This window comes from Mixophyes fleayi, chromosome 12 (assembly GCF_038048845.1).
Source record: "Mixophyes fleayi isolate aMixFle1 chromosome 12, aMixFle1.hap1, whole genome shotgun sequence".
Taxonomy (NCBI): Eukaryota; Metazoa; Chordata; class Amphibia; order Anura; family Limnodynastidae; genus Mixophyes; species Mixophyes fleayi.
The window spans coordinates 57,872,992-57,894,603 of record NC_134413.1 but is presented as its reverse complement, the minus strand read 5'-3'; the positions used below and the strand labels follow the sequence as shown (position 1 = coordinate 57,894,603).

Sequence of the window (21,612 nt, the reverse complement as noted above, 5' to 3'; positions counted from 1 at the left end):
AGACCATCTCAGCTTCACGCTGTTCCGCTATCCCTGCGGTCATTCTTGGATCCGCTAATCTCTAAACTCTCTGAACTCCGTAGAACCTGCCCCACTACCAGAGGACCGTGACCTGCGCGGCGGTTTCCGCAAAGTCCATACCACCTTGCGGCGGTTCCTGGTGAAGGCCAGCAGCGACGTTAGACTCCACGCCTCTGGTGAGTGTTAGTGTTGGCAGGTCAGGGGTCTGTATTCCAGTTACCGTGACATGCTGTTAGACAACTATCCATCACGACACCATTTTACTAGAAAAGCTATTCCTCACCTCTACCAGAAGGTTCATAAAAATGTAATTATTGGGCTACAAAATGGCATTCTACCCACTGTACACTTAACCACAGTTATGTGGACAAGCGGAACTGGGCAAACAGCAGCATGTACCAAAGTACATCACTTGAATTTTTCTGAGGCAGGCTACTCAGTGTATCATCTGCTTCACTAAGGGGCATATTATTATTATTATTATTATCGTAGATTTGTAAGACACCACAGTGCTCCATAGTGCCATACAGTAGGGAAGACAAGGACATACATAAAACAAGACATACGTAAAACAAACACAGACAAGGCAGACTGTCACTCACCGGACTGTGAGTGCCATTTCCCGTGTGTTCAGGAACCGTGGCCATCGGCCATCCTGAGGGTCTGCGCATGTGCAGCCCTTATCAAGCCTTCAATACCTGTTGCTGTTAATTGATTGGATGATCAGGCAACCCTCCCTATTTAAACCACCTGTGATCATTACCTGGTTGCCTGATCTTGGAGTCTCATTCCCCATGAGCCTCTGAAGGTGTTCCTGTGTTCCTCGTGTATTCAGCTTCTGCTGATTCCTGTTTACTGCTATTGTGGTTGCCAGACCACTTCAACTCTCCTGTGTTCATCGTGCCTGCACTCAGCTGATTCCTATCCGCTGCCTCCGTGACACTACTACAGAGTTCCTGCTCACTTCAACTCTCCTGTGTTCATCGTGCCTGCACTCAGCTGATTCCTATCCGCTGCCTCCGTTACTACTGCAGAGTTCCTGCTCACTTCAACTCTCCTGTGTTCATCGTGCCTGCGCTCAGCTGATTCCTATCCGCTCCCTCTGTTACTACTTCAGAGTTCCTGATTGTCTCAACTCTCCTGTGTTTATTGTGTCAGCTTTCCGCTGCCTCCATTACCACTACTACTGGATACCAGACCGCCTCAACTTCCCCGTGTTCATCATGTTTCCAGTTTCACTTACTACTGCTTCCTGAGTATTGCCTCTTTGATTCTGGATTACCTGCCGTGCGCTGCACCAACCTGATTACCGCTTCCACCCTCCAGTGGTCTCTCCTCCTGCCGGCCTTCAGCCCTCAGGTATCCCTGCACGTCGGTCTGACAGCCTGCTCTCCTGAACCGCGGTATGCATACTTTCCATTGACTTTGCTTTTGTATTGCATTTCCATCTGGACTGAGTTGTGTTCTTCTCCGGAGCCTCCGATCCACTGAAGCTATTGTTACCATTGACTTTGTTTTCTATTGCCTGGATTGCTATTGTGACTTTGTATACTTCAAGCAGCGCTGGTCAGTTATTGTTGTATTGTGGATATCATCGTGGGATCAAGTTCTGTGTGCCCCGTGTATACTCTGCTTTACATTCATCTCCTCGTGCCCCTCCTCACATATATATAGCAGTGGTACAACTTGCTGACGCAGACCACTGACTCCTGTTCCCTGTGACACCCGTTTCAAGTATCCTCTCACATAGCAGTGGTACAACTTGCTACACGCAGACCACTGACTTCCCCGTTACCTACCTTCACCTGGATTCCATTCCTTCACTATAGACAGCGGTACAACTTGCTATACGCAGACCGCTGACTCTCACTACCTCCTCGCTACTCCTGGACATTCCTCCTCACTATAGCAGTGGTACAACTTGCTATACGCAGACCACTGACTCTCCTCACGTTTCCTTGTCCATCTGGATCCTCGTGTACATTCATCTACTCATTACCAGTTGCTGCTAGTCATAGACTTTCCTTGAGCATTCTCTCACCATCTGCTGTTTCTCCTGTTCCGTTGTCACCCTGCTACCAGAGAACCATAATACCAGCTATATTACTCTGGTAAGTCCATCATCTGGTGATATCCTGGGCAAAGACTCCTAGTGCCCGTGACACAGACAAAATGAATGGAGACATGAAAACAAAGGGTATGGAGGACCCTGCTCATTAGAGAGCTTACATTCTAAAGAGAAGAGGGCACAGCTGAAACAAAAGGATTGAGTGTAGCTCAGAGTGGAGATTGGGATAGATGTGAGGGTGCATTAGTGTAAATAGTGTTATCGAGGATAAGGTCACCTCTAAAAAAGAGATGAGTTTTCAAAGAGCATCTAAAGATTTGAAGGCTGTGGGAAAGTCTGATTGAGCGTGGGGAGCAGCACGGGAGAAGTCTTGAAGGCGAGATTGAGAAGTGGTTATCAGAGACGGGACAAGGCGCAGGTCAGAGGTAATACCACTGACAACCTGTTTGAAAAACTAAGGCATGTCATTGCAACATGGTTTATCCTGCTTGGACTCTCCTGAGGATTTGTGATTTCTGCTAACGCCACCAATATTGTTAGAGCATTACAGCAGGGGGAATTCCATCACATTTCCTGTTTTGCTCACACATTCAACTTGGTGGTACAGAACTTTTTAAAAAATGACAATGACATGCAGGAGATGCTGTCTGTGTCCCAAAATATTTAGGGTCCTTTTCGGGAATGCAGCAGCTGCAAGAAGAATAGAATTTGAGGGGGAATGCACTTTAGTCCAGCGAAGTAGTCACCTGTGAAGAAAGTGCAGACACTGTTAGCTTGAGTCAAGTGATTCCCCTAATTAGACTTTTTGAGAAGCAGCTAGAGAAATTGAAGGAGGAAATGAAACCAAGCAAATCCACTATATTGTAATTGTAGATTAAGTACTTAACTTGCGTCGCCAGGATCCAAGAGTTATCAACATCTTGAAATCAGATCACTACATTTTTCCAACTGTGCTTGATCCTAGGTTTAAGAGCTATGTCTTTATTTCCCACTGTCTTTTCCCAATGTAGCACACAAATATCAACTTTACATTTCAGTGTACAAATAAGCTATCAAGTATTTGTGTGCTACATGAAAAAACAGTCAGTATTTAACTTATGTGCAAAACAAAATGCTAATTTGCACCCCTTGCATTGTAACATGGTTTTGTCCAGGAGACTGAAATAAGAAGTTTCTCAAGTTAAGATCCTTAATGAATCAGGCCCAAGGTGCTAATAGGATGAGAAGCACCTGATTATCTTGAGGGGAGTGCTTTGAATCTAATAAGTGTTTTCATTTGTTGTATACATTGTATAATTTTGAACACTGATTGAACATTTAACAGTGTTTGAGTATAGCACCGCTCCCAGTGGCGCACGCAGGGGGGGGTTCTGAGTCTCTAGCAACCCCCCCTGCGCTAACTAAGTGACCACTGTCCTATACAGCAGCCGCGGCGCTGTCAAAGAAGCGTCCGCGGTGGTGCTGTATTGTATACAGCACCACCGCAGATGCTTCTTAGACAGCGCCTCGGCTGCTGTATAGGACAGCGCTGGCGAAACTGAGCGTTTTTTTTTTGTTTTGTTTTTTTGGGTCGGCGGGGAGAACCCCCCCTTCCCCCCCGACAATCCTCTGTGCGCCTCTGGCTCCCAAACTGAGTTGCATATAACACAGGTTTGAGAAGGGAGCAATGAAAGGTGTTTGGAATCCTCAAGGGGCAAGGAAGTTTTAATCTGAAGGCTAGAGGGTTGACTTGTTTGATAATAGTGAAAGGTCCAATAAGCTTAGGCCCACGTTTTTTGCAGGGTTGTCTGAATTTGATGTTGCGAGTAGAGAGCCGGACCTTCTGTCCTACTTTAAAAGAACGAGTCGTACAATGGAGGTCATAATTTTTTTTAGAGTGAAATGAGGCTTGCCTCAAAGATAACTGGACTTTTTTTCCAAATAATCTTGAGATGTGCAGTTGTGGAATGTATTTCCACAGCTGCAGATGAACTGAGCGAATACAGAGAATTGGACCTAGGGTGAAACCCGAAATTACAATAGAATGGAGAAGTATGGGTAGAAGAATGACATTATTGTATGGGTAAAAGAATGAGTTATTGTATGCAAATTCAGCCCATGGTAATAGATGACCAATTGTCGCGGAATTCTGAGGTGTACAAACGTAAGAACTGTTCCAGGGATTGATTAACCATCTCCGTCTGTCCGTTAGATTGAGGGTGGTATGCGGATGAGAGGCTGATGTTGATCCTGAGGAGGGTTCAGAAAGATTTCCAGAACTGCGCAACAAATTGGGAGCCACAATCAGAGACAATATCTGTAGGGAGCCCATGGAGCCGAAACACATGTTGAGCAAAAAGAATAGCTAGACCTTGTGCACTCGGAAGTCTAGTTAACGGTATGTAATGAGACATTTTACTAAATCGGTCCACAACCACCCATATAGTGTTATGCCCTGCAGAAGATGGAAGATGATGATAAAATCCATTGATAAGTGCATCCAAGCTTTCGAAGGAATGGATAACGGAACAAGCTGGCCAGAAGGACAGTTCCTGGGGACCTTACTCCTTGCACAATTTTCACAAGACCGAACAAAGTTCCTGACATCTGAGGATAATGAGGGCCACCACACGGAACGTGAAAGGGTTTCCATTGTCTTAGAGATACCGGGAATAATAGGCAGTGGTTCAGAAACTGGATCATGATGCAACATGAAGCTCCTTGATAACGCATCCACCCTGATGTTTTTGAAACTGTGTCTGTAGATAATAATGAACTTAAAACGGGTAAAGCAGAGTGCCCAGCGGGCCCGTCTGGGATTTAACCTTTTGGCAGACTTGATGTACTGAAGATTCTTGTGATCGATTATCACGAAGATTACATAATTGGCTCCTTCCAGCCAATGACGTCATTCTTTAAAGACCCATTTGATGACCAGAATGCCGTTTTTCATTCGTCCCCTTCTCTGATACTGATAAGGTTGTATGCTCCACGGAGATCAATCTTGGTGAAGATGGTGGCGGTCTTTAGTTGATCAAAAAGCACAGAGATGAGGGGAAGAGGATAGGTGTTTTTAATCGTGATTTGATTAAGACCCCGGTAGTCGATGCATGGCCGCAATCGACTATCTTTTTTTGATACAAAGAAGCATCCGACTCCGACTGGAGATTTAGATGGCCTGATAAACACTTTTTCCAGATTTTCTTCTATGTACTCCTGCATGGCCTTGGTCTCGGGACCAGAGAGAGACTACAACCTCCCTTTGGGTAGTCTAGAACCAGGATTCAGATCAATGGCGCAATCAACGTCACGATGTGAAGGCAGAGTCAGCCGCTTTTCCGGAATTCATGGTATTGAGGAGGGAGCTGCTCAGACACTGGTTGCAAGACCTCGAGGGGCAAGGTCAAGCAGGACTGCGAACTGTAAGGGCTCCATTGAGTAATCTCCCCTTTAACCCAATCCACTACAGGGTTGTGGAGGGAGAGCCAGGGGTGGCTCAAAATTAATGGAACGGATGGGCAATCAATGAGGTGAAATGACAGGGTTTCTGAGTGGAGAGCACCCATGGTTAGCTGCAGCAGAGGAGTCTCATAAACAATTTTACCACCAGGCAACGGACTACCATCCAGGCCACAAACAGTGATAGCAGAGTCAAGCTTCACAGAAGGAATCCCAAAGGAATGAGTGAACCCAATGTCCAGAAAGTTGCCGGCGGCACCACTATCTATGAAGGCTGAGATGGCCTCAGAACAGGCTCTGTGAGTGATGCGTGCAGGAACTAGAACTGCATTTTTGGAGGATATGATTTGCTGACCTAGGCGAACTTCTCCCTTGTTTCCTAGGCAAGGTCTTTTCCAGATTTGTTAGGACAGGAGCAGGAAAAGTGGCCCTTGATGCCACAGTAGAGACTGAGACCTTGGGGTAAATGTATTAATGTCCGGATTCTTCAACTCTGGCGAGTTCGGCATCTTCAGCGCTTAAATTTAAAGGAAACTTCCCTTTACAAGGCAGCGCCGCTTTAAATTTAAGCGCTGAAGACGCCGGACTCGCCGGAGTTGAAGAATCCAGACATTAATACATTTACCCCCTTGAGTCCGTTTTCTAATCTTTTCTTCAGACGAAAGGCGGTATGCTTCTAATTGCATGGGTTCTTCCAGGTCTGTTGATAGGGGAACAAAGGCAGATGAAAAAGATGACTCCTTTTCCTCCTTCTTCTCCTTGATCCTCCTGTCAATTTTGATGGCGAGCTCCATTAGAGTCTCCAGAGATTTTGGAAAAGGGTACTGTACAAGAGTGTTTTTGATCTGTTCTGACAGCCCTAAGCAAAACTGACTATGCAACGCCAGGTAATTTCATTCGCTGTCCGCAGACCATCGTCTAAATTCAGCACAGTACTCCTCAGCAGAGCGCCGACCATGCTTCACGGCTCTCAGATGAGCCTCAGTGGAGGCCACTCGATCCGGGTCATCGTAGACCAGACCCAAGGAATTGAAGAATGCATCTACAGACTGCATTATTGGACTTGTTGAAGCCAGAATAAAGGCCCATGACTGGGGATCACCCTGGAGAAGGAAGATGATGATATCAACCCTTTGCTGTTCAGAATCGGAAGATCGAGGTCTAAAACGGAAATAGAGCTTGCAACTTTTCTTGAAATTCCAGAATAGTGCTCTGTCCCCTGAAAAACCGGTCCGGTAAATTTAATTTGGGTTCTCCTGCAGGTGCCAAGGTGACTTGTGAAGTCCTAGAGGCTTCCAATTGAGCAGAGAGCCAATGCGATAATCCCTGAACCATCTGAAACAGGGTCTGAATTTGACCAGCCAGGACTTGGGCTGGAGATGGGTTGGTTCCGCTTTCATCCATCTCGAGGAATTCCTCCTAGAATTTTCTGGCCGGTTATAATGTTAGGCTGCCAGTCTCATAACGAACTTACAGAACTTATGGAAGAGGTCTTCGCCTATAGCAGCCGCCTTTCCCGTAGAGCTTTACGCGCTCACAGGTGCTCGGATGCCCCCAGAACTTAACTCTTAGAATAGTGTAAGTTTGTTAACAACACCGTAGCGGCAGGCCGAAGGAGGCTGAGTAGATGGTAGCGGATGGTCAAACGTAAGCCAAGGTCAGAGGTCATAAGCAAGTAGAATAGTCAAATAACATGCCAAAGGGTCAGGGTCACCAGCACGACAGCAGAATCCAAGAACAGAGCAAAAGGGTCGCAACAGGAGGTCCAATAGTAAACGGGCAGAGTATCCACAGGAAAACTGAGACAAAGCAGGAACAGGACAGGAGCAGGTCAGCAAACAGACAGAGTCCACGCTATAACTGGCAGGGAGGCTAAGCCCTCCCTGCCTTAAATACTGATTGTAGCCAATCAAGGCTTTGTCCTGAAATCACCCCCAGGCCGTGATAATTAATTAATGGACAGCTTAATTAGCCTGCAGGTTTGGAAGCGCATACCTGGCTGCTCTGTGTTGTCGGGGCGCAATAGCTGTCAATTCGGCGTCCGGCCGTTGCCCTGTCAACAGTCGGGCCAAATACAGGAAGTGATGTCCCGATCATCATGGAGGCAGCCGGGCTGCCAGGAGGAGACTGAAGTGAGCAGCGGCGGTGCCCGCGGCCGCCACGGCTCATAACATACTCAAGCAGTATCCAAATTTCCTAATGTTGAAGCTTTTCCGTTGGCATTCTTTCAGGCTCATCATTATATAAGTTTTGTGCTTAGGACATTTTCTGAGTTAGACTGGAATAATCCAGTGGATAGGCTTTTGAGTTCCCCAAATACTAAAACTAAAGCTATTTCTATGTATTAGTGCTATTTGCGCACTCCTATAGATCATTCCTCATCCGCTGTGGGATTGGGTAGGTGGTTGTCTATTTTCCCCTCTCTTTCACTCAAAGAATTATTGCGGACTCTGGAACTATTTTGTAAACTTCTCCCATCCAGCATTTATGTAGAATTTTTTTTAAATATGTTCCATGGTTCATACCTCTCTCCTCAAAGGAGACAACATACGGGACTTATCACCTATTTCCGATGTGATAGATGTTGGGTAGATGGTACAGATTTATTGCATTGTTTATGGCAATGCCCTCTGGTCAGGAGTTTCTGGCTACAGGTGTTATGAGCCGCGGCTCCCCGACGGGCCGCCACGGCTCGCTTCCAGTGGCTTCAGGGGTCCCGGCCGTCTCCATGACAACCGGGACGTCACTTCCGCCCTCCACGTCCCGGTTGCCTGGGCAACAATTGGGACACTCTGCCTCCACAGCCGCAGAGCCCGGCCAGCTGTCTTTCAGCCAGGCGCATGCGTGCAGAAGAAAGTACATTTTAACCTAGTATTTTCTGCAGTACCAACACATACATAATATTGTACGGTTATTTACTTAATGAAGTCCTAATGTGTAGAATTGAATATGACGTCTTACAGGGGTTGTGACCTCGGATTAGGGAGGGGGCTCGCTGGCACTCTACCCCTATTGGTTCCCATCACTATTTTAGGCAGTGAGGCCAGAGCCTCACTGCCAGTTATAGCTCTCACTGTAGCTAGGCTCCCTGTTCCTGTTTCCTACTCCTCAGCTGTTTCGCTAGACCTAATTTCCCGTGTATGACCCCTGGCTTGTTTCTGGACCCCGTTGGATTGCCTGTGACCCCTGACCTTGGTTCGTTCTCTGGATACGTGCCCGTTGCCGGCCTCCGACCCTTGCTTGGACCTTACGCTGCTGTCTGCTATTACCCTCTGACCTCTGCCTGACTACTGGACTCCCTTTCTGCCTCCTATGTGGCCCTCGCCAGTGCTGTGGTGACATCATAAAGTTGTACTACTTTGAGCTCAAGTCCTGGGGGCATCTAAGTACCTGTGATCGCGCCCAGTTCTACGGGAAAGGCGGCTTGCTATAGGTGAAGACCTCTACAGTCTGTTCTACAAGTTTATGGTGCTCCCTACCAGCCGTAACAACAGGTCCGAACTATAGCGTTGAGAGATTTGGTTAATTATATCCCCTTCACCCCAGAATGGGCTATATTCTGTATTTTTCCCTAAAATCAAAAAATCACTATGGGTAGTAGAAAATTATTATTAGCCATCAGTGCGGCAGCACGGAAAACTATACTGCACACCTGGACACACCAGGGGGTAAATGTATCAAGCAAAGAGTTTTCCGTCGGGTGTGAAAAGTGGAGATGTTGCCTATAGCAACCAATCAGATTCTAGCTATCATTTTGTAGAATGTAATAAATAAATGATAGCTAGAATCTGATTGGTTTTTCAAACCCGCCGGAAAACTCTCCGCTTGATACAGTTACCCCCAGGACTCTCCTCCTATAAAACTGTTTAAAGAAAAGCTTTTCTTTCTTTTGAGAATGGAATCGGTGGATGTGTCACTCGGTAAGGAGGTAAAAGCAGAACGCTTTTTATTAACATGGGAAAGTTATATTGATACACAACCATTAATTGTGTGGAAACAGATTCATGAATGTCTTAAGTTCACTTCCTTGTATAATTTAAGGGAACTAGCAAGGGATCCGCCTTTATCTTATAATAGTTCTTTTATTCAGGGAATCATAAAAATGTGTCAAAGCCTGTTGTTTGCCTCAAGCCTAGGGAGATATGGAAGTGCTAATGAGTAAGCTGAGAAATGCTATTTATTTTATAAGCACATCGATACACATATTAAGCTGTTTATTAGTCTCAATAAATATCTGATTCAATTGTATCATTAAGTATCAGTCCCTTACAAAGGTTTGATTGTAACTTTTTCGATAACTTCCAATGTTTAAGCTGATATATTTCTTTCCTTTGCAACATTCTAAAACTTGTGATTGATGTCATTATTATTGTATGTATAAAATGCTTCTAAAAAAAATATTGTTTTAAAAAAAAAAGATAGAACAGGATGTGAGCAAACTGAGCTCATGTTACAAGTCTCAGCTAAAATCTTTGTGAGAGGAGACAAGCATGAATGTGTCTAAATACAAGTTTGTTCTATTTGACAGCAGTCTGATGGTGAAATGCAGGGGAAAACTTCAATTGTATGGACAAGTGAGAAGAAAGGGTATTCCATAAACGTGAAACAAATTGGGTGCCACGGCCCAAAACAATCTCTTGAGGTAAGCCATTTAAGTGAAATATGTTGAAGACAAAGTTGTGTTCAATGGAAAGGCAAACTGGGCAAATGAATGAACTGGGACAACTGGCTAACCACATTTTGACATGGGTCACAAAAAAGTTCATCCATGTATGTGGCCAAGCTCGTTCCAGGGTTGACAAGGGTTGTAGCAGTACAGCAGGAGGCTTCCAATGAATATTATTCTGAGCACGGACTTTGCAGGCTTTGACAAATTCCTCAGTGTGCTATGGTCACTAGAATATATGGGATATTAGAGAAACATTATTATAAATGCCAGGATGGCCATTCTGTTTAGTTGAAGGAATGTTAAACTCAATAGTAGTCTTGCATAGGGACCAAGGAGTTGAGAATGCTGCTTTTTTTTCAGAATAAAGCTGAGAAGACAATTTGGTTTGTCGATTTCTTACCACACCGGAAAAAGAAATAATGAGAAATTAGAAATAAGAGTAATTAAAAGACTTAGAGGGCCTGATTCATCAGCAAACAAAAGCAAACTTAATGTGTGTTTTTTTAAAAAATGCACATACATCAGGTATACACATGTCCGTATTCAACAAGGAGCGGATCTGAAGACGTCCGTTGTTAAATACGGATCTAGGTTTACTGTGCTCTAACAGACAGGACACTGCAGAATATGTAAAATACACATGTTGAATATCAAGTCAGAAAAGAACGTACAGAAAAAAATTAATGTCACCTGCTAATAATATAGTAGTTAATGAGAAAACAATAAAAAATAAAAAGAAGTTGTCTCCCCACCATAAAATACATTAATTAGTATATTCTTAATGTCTGCTGTATAGGAAATACATTTTTACAGTTTTTCCATATTGCAAACACATGTTCTAGCATGCATACACAGGCGTCATCACTAGTAATCCACATTTACACCAGGGGGTATATTTACTAAACTGCGGGTTTGAAAAAGTGAAATTGTTGCCTCAGATTCTAGATGTCATTTTGTAGTGTGTACTAAATATGGAGCAAGTGATACGACTGAAAATCTTTGAGATGCCCAAAGCTTAATTCTGATGCTGCTGTGTGCTCTTGAGCTTGGCATGCCCTTTACTTTGGCTACGTCCATATGTCCATACACCCTTTCCTCTCCATGTTCCGCCCCTGAAATCGTAGGCTGTAGTAATGGTCCTTTGCGGTCAAAGATGAATTTGATGTTTCTGCATTCTGTGGTGTTCTGGGCATGCACAGAGTAATTTTGTGCATTATATGCAACTTATTGCCATTTACACTGCTTAATGAATCAGGCCCAGAGTGTCTGCCTTTTGTTTTTAGAATCGACACTCAAGGTGCCTGGTTCAATTTGAGTGTATTGTACGCAAAATCACTCTGCGCATGCCCAGATGTAGGACATACAGCCATGAATGCAGCCCTGTCCACTCTGTCTTCAAACACAAAGGACACTTACTACAGCCGTTGATTTCGGGGAGTGAACGGGGCATTTTGCCATAATCAATGTACAGTAAGGGCGTGCCAAACTCCAGCTCTGGCCATCTCAAAGTTTTTCTGCTGTCTCTCTTGCTCCAACTACAGGGGTTGTCTAAGTCCTGACCAATATTGATAACAGTCTTGTATGCACACTAGCACATGTGTTTGTAATTACAAGCAACTGTAAAAATGTATTTTATGCTCAGTAGATATTGACAACATTCTAATGTATTTCATGGAAAAAAAATGTTTTTGTTTATAACTGTTTTATCATTAATGCCTATATTATTAACAGATGACATTAATTAAATTATTTTAACTTTCTTTGTAAGTTCTTTTGCAAATTTATAATCCACATGGGTATTGAACGTATCCTGCAGCGTCTTGTGTAGTAGAACACAGCAGATCTACACCCGATTTCAGCAGCATATGTATCTTGTTGATTTCCGGAGTGATCAAAGCCTAAATAGGTGCATTTAATACTAAAAGCAGGTTGCGCTCAGTATGCCTTCCTTGATTAATCAGACCTAAGGAGTTTTGTTTTGTCTACCACTGGATCAGCACAGTTATAATTTATGAAAGGTTGTACTTGGTAGACTTGTGTTTTTCTCAGCCATATGACCTATGTAACCTGGGCTGTAGGAGTAAATGAAGCTAAAACTAAGGTGCAAAGGACTTGGCAAGAATTTAAACATTTGGCACCCTTAATTGGTTCTGTAGAAGAACATGGGCAGATGAAAAGGCAGAATTTAAAAGAGAATATGCTTAATTTGCTTCCAGAGGTCACACTTTAGGATTGGCATTTTTCTGGGTCAAAATAAAGATGTGCAAGACAGATAAATTGACTGTTATAATTGGCAAACTTTGAGAAGTGTTGGATACTTCATAAAGTATTGAGTGGTAGCCACATTTTGACAGCAATAGTCGTGGCCGGATTAATTTCAAACTTCTGAGGCGAAATAATAGACTTCAAATTTACAATTTAAGCATTCATCTTATGGTCCCATAGGTGAGACAAAACTTGTTCCAAAGTGGGATAAAATACCGGGATGCCATTCAGGTATACAACTATTAAACATCATTGTATGCCTCATAAACAGTCTTCGAAGTTGGTCCGTATACTGGGTTTGTCAGACTACTACTTCTACTACTGCTTTAAATGCAAAACTATCAAATTACATTCACTTATATTTTCAATATTGTCACTTCTAAATTTTCATACCTCCACTTCTTCCACTTCCACCATTTTTCATAAACATAGAAAACATATAATTAACAAACTCTTGAATTTGATTTTTCTGTGGCTGAACAATTAAGAAGTGAAATCAGAAGTTCAGATCCTTATTATCAATACATGGTATTAATCCAATGTCCTCCATGAAAAAGAAGCCTGTTCCTGCAGGTTATAAAGAGTGGTGAATTTATCTCTTAGCCATAATACTCTCATGCCCTCTTAGATCTACCTCTGACCTGTGCCTCACCTCATCTCTGATGATGACTTCTCACACCTGCCTACAAGACTTCTCCTGTGCCTCTACCCACTGATGGAATTCCTTACCACGCCCGATCAGACTCTTCCCCAGCCTTCAAATCTGAAAACCAACCTCTTTATTGCAGATTATCCTACTCTAACCTATACTCAAATTTGCACACCTTCACAATTGTCCCAATCTAATTTTCGAGACACACTCGCTTGTCTCAGTTGTGTCCTTTTCCTACTAGATGAAACTCTCTCATGAGCAGCTCTCTCTCTTTCTCTGTCCTTTGTTTTGACATCTGCATTTATTTTGTCTACTCTATACATCCCTGTGGAGCACAGTGGTGCCCTATAAATCACCAAAAATATTTATAATAATAATAATAATAATTCCTTGTGGCCTGTATTTCTGGAACCAATCGGAGATACATATGCCTTTTCCGAGGAATTGCACCAGGAAACCGATTTTGCTGTCATACAGACGGGGGAAGTTTATCAACTAACTTTTTCTAAAAAACAGCCGAATCGTCAGCATAGTGTTCAGGAAGAAACTCCAGTGTAAAACTAAATACAAATATATATTTAGGCAGATAGAGGAGCAACATTTGCTCTAGAATCTAGAAAGCTCACAGTAGAAATCTGGCTAATAGTCAAAATATTGTTTGAAGAAATTAAAAATTAAAACCTGAAAATTGGCCCAGATGAGACCTCTCGATTCTCCCTTCACGTTTTCTGATCCAGACCATATTCAATCAGAGGCTTATTGACAAAAGTCAGGTTTTACCCAATGGCATGATCTCTCTAGAGCCAGAGTATTAGGGAAGTTTAAATGCACTAGAAGACTCAGGAGAGAAAATGATAGAGGAAGGCACATGTCTTCAGTAGCTAGTTTCCTGATGCGCAGAATTTTGATTAATAGTGCTATCAAGTCCTCCAACTGGTCTAACAAGTCTAGTAAATAAACCCCCCCAAAAATGTAACCCCCACTTGAAACCAGCATCAGCTCTCATAATGTGAGCTGATTTGCAGCTAATGTGGGGGTGCAATCAGTTTGGGGTCCCCCCCAAAGTTACAGTTCTAAAAACATTAGTTTACTATATGGAACTCATATCAAGTTCTGACAGCCATTAACTGCTTGTAGAACTGAGGTCCTGGAAAAAGGACAATGGTATTTAATACTTACTCTTGTCTGTGCATACCCAAAGCCTTACCCTCTTTCAGTGGCCATGTATCCAATCATAATATCAATACTTTGTAATATATATATATATATATATATATATATATATATATATATATATATATATATATGTGTTACGTCTCAAAGGAAACAACTACCAGCTGGTATTAGCACCAGCCTTCCTAGGGCGCGCAGTCTAACGGACCCCCCGGTCATCTCCGCAAGGGGGGATGGTTTTCACTGCCGGAGGTCGCGGCCCCTAGGTTAGCCCACTGGCATGATAGCTTGATAGTTTGATGATGAACGGTTCCGGGAACACAGTTAAAGGCCACATCAAGCTGGGTAATTAGCAGACTATCTGCATAGAGATGGAAACCAGACGTACCTTGCAGTTCAGAAGAGAGGCAAGAGGAGGCAAACACAAGAAGAGTCAGGAACTATAGCCGGGTCAGTACACAGTAGATCAGCCTGTGTGTGTTGCCAGGGATTCAGCAGGAGAGTAGTTAATCAGACAAGCTGTGTCGGTACACAGAGGATCAACAGGATTTCACAAGGAGAGGTGCACTGGAGAAGCACAGGAATCAGAAGCAGCCAGACGCTAAGCACACTTGTTGCTCTGACACAGGAGAGTGTTAGAGTGAAGCATAAGTAGCGGGGAGGTTTGAATTCCCCGCCTCCCAGGTCACATGATCGCGGCAGCGCTACCCGGAAGTATAGCACCGGAGCGATGCCGCGAGCGAGAAGGAATCCTGACAGTACCCACTCCCTCAGGGGTGGCCTCTGGATGCCCTATAGGGTTTCAAAGGGAATTTAGCATGAAAATTCCTTAAAAGCCTAGGTGCATGAAGGTCCCTAGCAGGAATCCAGGAGCGCTCCTCAGGTCCGTAGAATTTCCAATCAACGAGGAATTGTAAAGAACCTCTGGAAATGCGAGAGTTAAGAATCTCTTTGATTTCAAATTCTTGATTCTGCGTGGGGAGAGCAGCAGGAGGTCTCCTAGTAGAAGAAAACTGATTAATGACAAGAGGTGTCAGAAGGGAAACATGAAACACATGTGGAATCTTCAAAGTAAGAGGAAGACACAATCTAAAAGCCACCGAGTTGATGACTTCAGAAATCTTAAAAGGTCCAATGAAACGGGGATCATATTTCCTAGAAGGCACCAGCAAACGGAGGTTCCGGGTAGACAGCCAAACCTTGTCACCGGGAGACAGAATGGGTGTGGGTCTTCTCCTCTTGTGAAAAGATTTTTTGCTAGTAGCAGGAGTTTGGAACAACCTATGTTTGATTAGATCCCACCGAGAGGAGTAATCTTAAAGGAGGGAATCCACGGCAGCAATTCCACTCCTCCAGAGCTAACTTGATAGCAAGAAGCTCCTTGTCCCCACAATGCCATAATTCTTCTCTGAAGCTGAAAATTTATGGGAAAAGAAGCCACATGGAGAGAGTTTCCCCGAGAAGTCCCTTTGAGATAATATGGAAGATGCATCGACCTCCAAGAAGAAATGAAATGTAGGATCAGCCTGAGAAATTATGGGTTCAGAAGTAAAGGCTCTTTTTAGTGAAGAAAAAGCCTTGACCACTTCCAGAGGCCAGGGCTTAGAATTGGCAGACTTCTTGGTTAGAGCGGTGATGGGTGCTATTAAAGATGAAAAGCCCTTGATAAACTGTCTGTAGTAATTGGCAAAGCCTATGAACCTTTGCACTGCCTTAAGTCCAACTGGCTGAGGCCATTCCAAGACTGCCTTCAGTTTCTCAGGATCCATAATTAGACCAGAACCGGATACCACATAGCCTAAGAAAGATAGGGAATCATTTTCAAAAAGACATTTTTTCAAATTGCCGTTTAACTGGTGCTGTCGTAGGCGGCCAAGTACCAAGGAAACATGTCTTCGATGAGATGATATATCGGTTGAAAATATAAGAATGTCATCAAGGTAAATGACTACAAAGTGGTACAGAAAATCCTGAAAAATTTCATTGATAAAGTTTTTAAAAACGGCAGGGGCATTACTCAAGCCAAAGGGCATGACGAGGTATTCAAAGTGTCCGTCATGGGTATTAAATGTCGTTTTCCACTCGTCTCCTTTTTTGATACGAATGAGGTTATAAGCAGCTCTGAGGTCTAGTTTGGAGAACACCGAAAATCCCTTAATCCTGTCAAACAACATGGAGATCAAGGGCAGAGGAAATTTGTTTTTCACCGTTATGGCATTGAGACCCCGATAATCAATGCAGGAGCGAAGGGCCACTATCTTTTTTTTTTGCGAAGAAGAAACCGCCCCTGCCGGAGAGGTGGATTTCCTAATAAAACCTGGTTTAAGGTTCTTTTCAATATAAGCAGACATGGAGTTGGCATGAATAATGGGTAGACCCGGCCCCTGGGTTAGCCCACCGGCATGATATCTAGGTAGTTTGAGGATGAACGGTTCCGGGAACACAGTTAAAGGCCACGTCAAGCTGGGTAATTAGCAGACTATCTGCATAGAGTTGGAAGCCAGACGTACCTTGCAGTTCAGAAGAGAGGCACGAGGAGGCAAGCACAAGAAGAGTCAGGAACTGTAGCCGATGCATATTGCCAGGGATTCAGCAGGAGAGTAGTTAATCAGACAAGCCGGGTCAGTACACAGAAGATCAACAGGATTTCACAAGGAGAGGTGCACTGGAGAAGCACAGGAATCAGAAGCAGCCAGACGCTAAGCACACTTGTTGCTCTGACACAGGAGAGTGTCAGAGTGAAGCATAAGTAGCGGGGAGGTTTGAATTCCTCACCTCCCACGTCACATGATCGCGGCAGTGCTACCTTAAAGTTTAGCGCCGGAGCGATGCCGCGAGCAAGAAGGAATCCTGACTCATATATATATATAATATTGTGGCAAGAGCCCGCTACTGCTGAAACACACGTGAACAACTTCTTCTTTTTATGCAGCTTTATTGTCAGGATGGAAAAATGTATTTGACACCATATGAATTTCACAGCAATTCTGGAGACCCTACACGCTAGCTAGACATAGAGCAGTTCTCTAAGGACCAGCCAGCTTCACCAGCATTGGTCTCAATAAACAATTGATACAAGCAAGCTTTATAGATGATACTCCTCCCCCAGCCCTAGCTTGATGGGCAGGTGACACACCCACCTTCCCTTTAAGAGGAAACTCCCATCAATGGTTCTATTTGCACAGACACACCCTGTTTGTTTGCATTGAGGAAGGAGCTTTCAAACCATGTGAGTTAACCAAACTTAAACTATTGTTTGTCACACATAAGTCTCTACCTGGTTTATCATCAATCTAGGTGCATAACTGCACCAATGTTTTACTCATCTTACATGCTTTCTCTGCATCGTCAGCTAAATGCCTCCCTTTGTTACATATCGCTCCCCCTAGCGTCTCCAAGTAGGGGGATGCGGATTTTGCGAGGAGCGCATATTTTCGTGACAATGCATCTGCATTCTTGTGCAGAATCCCAGGTCTATGTTCTACTGGTTACCTTGGCATTTACCTCCTGGTTGTTCTGCATCCATCTTAATGGTGCATGGTCTGTTATTAGGGTGAACTCTCTGCCTAGGAGATAATAGCGCAGAGCTTCTGTAGCCTATTTTATGGCGAGACATTCTTTCTCCGCGGTGGCATATTTTTGTTCCCTCGGAAGTAACTTACGACTTAGTTACATGACAGGATTTTCTACTCCATTCTTCTCCTGTGACAAGACTGCACCTAAGCCAACACCAGAAGCACCAGTTTGAAGGATGAACTTCCAGGTAAAGTCCGGTGCTTGTAGAACTGGGGAGGAACAAAGAGCTAACCGAAGATCAGACCAGACAGCTTCTGCAGAGTCAGACCAGGTTAATCTATCCGGACAACAAGTGGCTTACAAACCTCCTGTAGTAACCTACTAAGCCCAGAAAGGTTCTTAGCAGCGATTTTTTTTCTGGCCTTGCCCAATTTTTGACTGCCTCCACTTTGTCTAGCTGGGGTTTTACACACCCTCGGCCAACAATGTACCCCAAATATTTGGCTTCTCTCATGGCTATGGCACATTTCTCTGGTTAGCTGTTAATACTGCTGACCTTAATGAAGCTAAGACCGGCTTTACTTTGGCTAAATGTGATCCCCAGTCTGGAGTATAAATCATTATATCGTCCAAATAAGCGGCTGCATAAGCTGTTTGAGGTCGTAGCAATTTATTCATGGCCCTTTGGAAGGTGCCAGGGGCCCCATGCAACCCAAAGGGTAGGACTTTATATTGATAGAGACCATCAGGGGCGGAAAATGCAGTCTTTGGCTTGGCCGTGGAAGTCAGGGGAACTTGCCAATAACCCTTTGTTAGATCAAGAGTTGTCACATAGTTACTACCAGCAAGATTTTCTACTAGTTCATCCACACGTGGCATTGGATAGGCATCAAACTGCGACATACTGTTTAGGCGCCTAAAATCATTGCAGAACCTAATTGTTCCATTAGGTTTTGGGACAAGCACAATGGGACTATTCCACTCACTAGTGGACTCTTCAATCATGTCTAACTGGAGCATTTTCTCGATCTCCTTTCTCACGTCCGCCCGTCTGGCCTCTGGAGTACGATACGGCTTTTGTTTTACAATGACTCCTAGCGGAGTGACAATGTCGTGTTCGATTAAGGTAGTGTGCCCAGGAATGGAAGAGAAGACATCCCTGTTCCGGAGAATCATTTCTTCAGTTTGTTGTCTCTACTTAATAGACAAAGCAGGCTCTATGGGCACTTCAGACTTTTCAATGGCAGTACTCACTACCTGAGGAGAGGTTTCCTCATCATGCTAAGGTTTAATGAGGTTAACATGATATATTTGCTCCTCCCTTCTCCTACCTAACTGGCGAATCCTGTAATTGACAGGACCGACAGCCTCTAGAACTTCATATGGACCCTGCCAATGGGCGAAAAGTTTGCTTTTCTGGGTAGGAACCAGGAATAGAACCTTGTCCCCAGGCTTGAAAGATCGAACAACAGCACTTTTGTCATAACTTTTCTCCTGTCATTCCTGAGCCTCTTTTACATGTTCTTGTACAATGGGCCCTATCTTTCCTAGCTTTTCATACATTTGGGACACAAATTATACCAGATTTGGCTCCCTGGAACTTAGTGCTTCCACCGTCACTTTAACATATCCAAGATACCCCTGGGCTGTCTCCCAAACAATAAGTCAAAGGGACTAAACCCTGTTGAAGCTTGAGGAACCTCACAGATGGCAAACATCAAATAGGGAATAAGAGTGTCACAATCTTTTTTCTCTTGAGCCACGGCTTTCCTGAGCATGTGTTTTAATGTGCGGTTAAAGCGTTCCACCAAGCCTTCTATTTGTGGATGGTACACGGAGGTGTGAAGTGCCGTCACCCCTAACAACTGGCACATGTCCTTCATTAGTTTGGACATGAATGGGGTGCCCTGGTCTGTGAAAATTTCCTTGGGTAAACCCAAGCGTGTAAACATCAATACAAGTTCTCTAGCTATGGTGCTGGACTATGTTTCATAGGGGAATTGCCTCTGGATACCTGGTTGCATAGTCAAGCACCACTAGTATATATTGGTGCCCATGTGCAGATTTTTCCAGTGGCCCCACAAGGTCTATGGCTATCCGTTCAAAGGGAACTTGTACTGTTGGTATTGGAATGAGAGGTGCCCTGTACATAGGTTTGGGACAGGTTCTCTGACAAATGGGACAGGACCGGCAATACTTTTTCACTGCCATGTGTACACTGGGCCAGTAAAACCTAAGCAGAACTCGTTCCCATGTTTTGTCCTCCCCTAGGTGTCCCCCACAGACGTGTGTGTGCTGCTTTTAACACTAGGGGTACATGGACCTGAGGAACCAAAAATTATTCTACTTTTTCACCCTGTACAATAGCAACTCTATACAGGAAATTATTTTTGACAATAAAATATGGTATACCTTCTGCAGGCTGGGCGGCTTTCGCTACCCCATTTACCTTAGTCACACTTTTAAAGGCATGTTTCAAAGTGGCATCATTAAGTTGGTCCCGAGCAAAGTCCTGCAAAGGAAACAAAATTGGTATTGCGGACCAGTTTGTATCCTCACTGACAGGTAGGGTGGTCTCATCTGCGACATCACCGACCAATGCTAGTTTGGACTGTCCATGTTTCCCCCGCAGATGGATGCTTTTGTGGAACTCCTGCTGTGACTCCCAGGATGGCATTCCGGTTTGGCTGTTCCCAAAAATCGATGTCCAGATGTTGTGGATTCTTAGGCGGCTCCCTTAAGACCGGGCTTCCGACCGTTGCATCAGTTGCATCAAGCATGCTTGCATGCTTTCTCTGCATCTTGTCAGCTAAATGCCTCCCTTTGTTATATATATATATATATATATATATATATATATATATATAAATACAGCATGGCATAGCTCAAGTTAAAACATGGTTCCCCCACATTTTGATACAATTTATGGCCCAACAACAGTAGGAGTGCTGAACATTGTCCATGAACCTAGTTTATGTTGGTTGTTTGTCTACAAATGTTAAACAAATGTAGAATACACACTTTACATATTTTAAGAAGGTTGCACTGAAAATGTTGACAATTCTGGCCAAAAAATTGTTTGCAGTTCAATATGTTATGGAATCTTGTTTCTTCTTGATGCAGGATGTTTCTTTGTTCCTATTCAATGTAATTGTACACATACAGCACTATTTTAACATAGCACAATTATTAAAATAATAGGCTGGTATAGCACCAAGTATACACTAAGTGTGTGGAACAATGTAAACCTGAAATAAGACACAGACACAGATTTTGGGAAACTAAAGGTCGCAGTTTATTTAAATATTAAACCTTCATGGTGGTGGTGAGAGCGTAGCAGTCAGCTGACAACTATTCTTCAACCAATAAACCGAGGGGGACAAACCACTAACCAATAATCTCATCTTTACCAGTTGGCCAGTGCTAATCTGACGTCACCGTGACTGCTTTCTTCTAGACTTGACATCTCCGTGCCACGCAAGACACCCCAAGGGACCCTCCGCGCAGAAAGGGTCATGAGTAATGTTCTTCGAAAGGGGCAGTGACGAATGGCCAATATGGGTAGCAACTTCTACTAGTCGCCGACTGCACAGCTCTCCTACCCAATGCTGGGATCCTTTAACGGACTCCCGGCCCACCACCAAAACTCCCCACTAGAAAACCCAAATGACTATATAACTAACCAATGAAGATCCTTACACCCTCATCGGAGAGATGCACACCAGCCGCAGGGATCAGATGCACCTCATGGGAACTGATGGACAGATGTGGTATTACCATTTCTCCTAGCGAAGTGATAACTTTACCTGT

At 43.9% G+C, this 21,612-nt stretch overlaps 1 protein-coding gene across 5 annotated transcripts in view; it reads left to right on the top strand.

Moving 5' to 3' along the window:
* TMEM121 (transmembrane protein 121) overlaps window positions 1-21,612 on the top strand; it is a 211,553-nt gene that overhangs the window by 128,181 nt on the left and 61,760 nt on the right. For all 5 annotated transcript variants that reach the window (XM_075191887.1, XM_075191885.1, XM_075191884.1 and 2 more), the window contains one exon: window positions 10,056-10,169. The gene's annotated coding sequence lies outside the window, so the exon portion shown is untranslated. The remainder of the gene's footprint in view (window positions 1-10,055; window positions 10,170-21,612) is intronic.